The sequence below is a fragment of the Erinaceus europaeus genome, chromosome 3 (genome assembly GCF_950295315.1).
Source record: "Erinaceus europaeus chromosome 3, mEriEur2.1, whole genome shotgun sequence".
Taxonomy (NCBI): Eukaryota; Metazoa; Chordata; class Mammalia; order Eulipotyphla; family Erinaceidae; genus Erinaceus; species Erinaceus europaeus.
Window position 1 is genome coordinate 183161046 of NC_080164.1, and position 3839 is coordinate 183164884.

A 3839-nucleotide genomic window follows, 5' to 3' on the forward strand; every position below is an offset into this window, starting at 1 on the left:
CAGGGCGTGCGTGCCGGCGTGTGTCCCAGGCAGGCCTCGGCGGCCATCCTGGGGCAGAGGTGGCCAGAGCCCTGGGAAGGTCTGGCCTGCTGCCCACCCCGGGCGGCCGCTCCAGGTGCTGCCGGAGCCACCAGGGAGGTCAGTCTGCCAGGCTACGGGTGGGTCCAACTCTTCCTCCTCGATGCCACCTGCAGACCCCAAGGTGCAGAAGGCCTTGGGCGGGGGGGGGGGGCACTAATGCATGGGAGGCCCAGAATGGGCCGAGTCTGGGAGTCTGGAGCCCTTAACGTCACTGGGGGAGAAACAAAACCGCTGGGCCTCCAGGCACCTGGAATAGGTTCTGCTCACAAGACAGGAGAAGCCACCACTGAGGCAGAAGGCAGCCTGGTGTGGGACCAGCTTCCACACCTACGCGGCAGGGCAAGCAGCCAGCCAAAGACCCAGGACGCCCCCCTCCCTAATTCAAGATGGGGGAGACTTGTCACCAAAGATGCTTGGGTGGCCAGCATGAAACAGTGCTCCATGTCAGTAATGATCAGAGGAATCTTTTATTATTTATTTATTGGATAGACAGCCAGAAATTGAGAGGAAGGGGGGACATAGATCTGCAGCACTGCTTCCCACCCCCCATTTTTTTTTCATTGCTACCTGGCTTATTTCTGGGGCCAGGTGCTAGCACTAGTAATTCACCTCTGCAGGCAGGCAGGCATCTTTCCTGTTCTTTTTTTCTTTTCCTTTAAAATTAGGACAGAAATTGGGAGTCGGGCGGTAGGTAGCACAGCGGGCTAAGTGCAGGTGGCGCAAAGCACAAGGACCGGCGTGAGGATCCCGGTTCGAGCCTCGGCTCCCCACCTGCAGGGGAGTCGCTTCACAGGCGGTGAAGCAGGTCTGCAGGTGTCTGTCTTTCTCTCCCCCTCTCTGTCTTCCCTCCTCTCTCCATTTCTCTCTGTCCTATCCAACAACGACAACATCAAAAACAATAATAGCCACAACAGTTTAAAAAAAAAGGTCTGCAGGTGTCTGTCTTTCCCCGTCTTCCCCTCTATTTCTCTCTGTACTAACAACGACAACAACAACAATGAAAAACAAGGGCAAGAAAAGGGAAAATAAATATTAAAAGTAAAAATTAGGACAGAAACTGAGAAGGGAGGGAAAGGTGAGGCTTCCTCCCCCGCAGATAGAAAGCGGGGGCTCGAACCCAGGTCTTGTAATATATGTGTTCTTCCAGGTGTACTACCACCTGGCCCCCTAGCCATTTTTTTAAGAGTCTGAAAGAGAAACAAACACCCAGGGAGTTGGGCAGTAGCTCACCTCATGCCTTCAGCGCACACAGTACAAAGCACAAGGACCTGCGCGAGGGTCCAGGTTGGAACCTCCAGCTCCACCTGCAGGGGCCACACTTCCCAAGCGGTGAAGCAGGTCTTCAGGTGTTTATCTCCCCCTCTTCTCACTTTCTCTGTCTTATCCGATAAAAGTGGACAAAACGGCCCCAAGCCCCAGAGAATGCTGGAGGCTAAAAAGACACCTGCAGCCCTGCTTCATCATTCACGAAGCTTCCCTCTGCTGGTGGAGATCAGGGCTCAAACCCAGGTCCACTGTACACGTTGAGAAGCCCTCTACCTGGCGAGTCATCACCCACACACACCTCTTTTTTTTTTAATGCTTTCCCTTTTGAGGCCCTTGTTTTTTATTGTAATTATCGTTGTTGATGCCATCATTGTTAGATAGGACAGAGAAATGGAGAGGGGGAGAGAAAGACACCTGCAGACCTGCTTCACTGCTTGTGAATCGACTCCCCTGCAGATGGGGAACCGGGGGCTCGAACCAGGATCCTTACACCGGTCCTTGCACTTTGCGCCATGTGCGCCCGACTCCCACACACCCTTTTTAAAAACATTCACCTAACTGGGTAGGGACAAACTGAGAAGGAGCGAGAGAGACCTTCACCTGTTAAGCTTCCCCCACCCCCTGCAGGTGGGGAGCGGGGACTTGAACCTTGGTCCTAGCACACATGTGCACTCAACCAGGTGCACCAACGCCAGCCCCCCAGGAAAGACCATTGTCCAGCGGCTTCTGGGAGCAAAGGCTCTCCCACGTGGAAGACACCCTCTCTTACCAGCCGGTCCGTTTGCAGAGCCCCACGGCCGGAGGATACAGGCTGGCCCATCTCAGCCACAGGCCTCATGTCTCTGGATCTGGGGAGAGCCGGGGGCCCCAGGCCACGTGTGGACAGCCCCCTCTCCAGACTCTCTCCTGCCTCCGTGTCCTCACACAGCCGCCCCTCCCTGCCTGTCTGTCCCCCGTCTTCCTAAGGACACATGTCACATGGGATCAAGCACCCTAGTGACCTGGTTTTCACTGAAGCCCTAGATTCAGGGGCCGGGGAAGTAGGTCAGCTGATAGAGCGCAGTCCTTGTACGGCAGAGGCTCCCAACCTGACCCCTGGTACCAGCTGGAACCTAAGTGGTCCTTTGGCTCACCCCCCCACCCAGTCAGTTCTCTGTGTGTCTTTCTGTGATGTACAGCAGAACTTTTATTTTTTATTTATAAAAAGAAAACATTGACAAAACCATAGGATCAGAGGGGTACAACTGCACAATTCCCACCACCAGATCTCCGTATCCCATCCCCTCCCCTGATAGCTTTCCCATTCTCTATCCCTCTGGGAGCATGGACCCAGGGTCATTGTGGGTTGCAGAAGGTGGAAGGTCTGGCTTCTATAATGGCTTACCCGCTGAACATGGGTGTTGGCAGGTGGATCCATACCCCCAGCCTGTCTCTCTCTTTCCCTAGTGGTGCAGGGCTCTGGGGAAGCAGAGCTCCAGGACGCACTGGTGGGGTTGTCTGTCCAGGGAAGTCTGGTTGGCATCCTGCTGGCATCTGGAACCTGGTGGCTGAAAAGAGAGTTAACATACAAAGCCAAACAAGTTGCTGAACAATCATGGACCTAAAGGCTGGAATAGTGCAAGTGAAGTGTTAGGGGGTCCTCCATTTTGTAGATAGCTAGTAGGCACATTTTAGTTATATTTCAAAGGGCCTGTAGCTATACTAGTGGTTTTTTGTTTGTTTGTTGCCTGAGCCTCAAGTCTGATATGCAGGTGGATCCAAGTTATTGTCTGGGGAGATGATGTCATGGCTGTCTCTCCCCTTTCTATCTTCTCCCTTTTCAATTTCTCTCTGTCTTGTCAAATAAAAGAAATAAATATACAGATAAATATTGCTGATAGGAGTGGTGGAATCATCACACAAGTATTGAGCCCCAGCAATAATCCTGGTGGCAATAGAAAAAAGAAAAAAAAAACACTAGGCAAAGATAGAAACAGGCTGGAGGTATGAATTGATCTGACAATGCCTACGTCCAGTGGAGAAGCAATTACAGAAGTCAGAAATCCCACTTTCTGTATTCCAAAAGAATTTTGGTCCATACTTCCAGAGGGGGAGAAATGTTAGGGGAAGATGACCGGATAGCTCTGAACCCCAATTTCATCAGGACTCAAAGAGAAAAGAGAAACAAAGAACATTCAGAAATAGGTAATTCAGTAATAGGTGTAGGTGTAACTTAAAGTGGGATAGAAGGATGGGGAAATGGGCAAATATGTAGATAGATAGTTACAGAAATAACAGGCATCCCTCATCTGTGACCTGGGGAGAAACACTGCAGTTTCCAGTGGAGGGAATGGAGATGCAGAACTCTGCTGACGGGAATGGTGTGGAATTGTGCCTCTGTTATTTTGTAGTTTTGTAAATCACCAGTGAAAAGAAAAAAAAGAAAAACCATGTTTGTTTACTAAAGAAAGAGGAGAGACAGGAAGAAAGAACCAGAGTGTCCCTCTGGTATA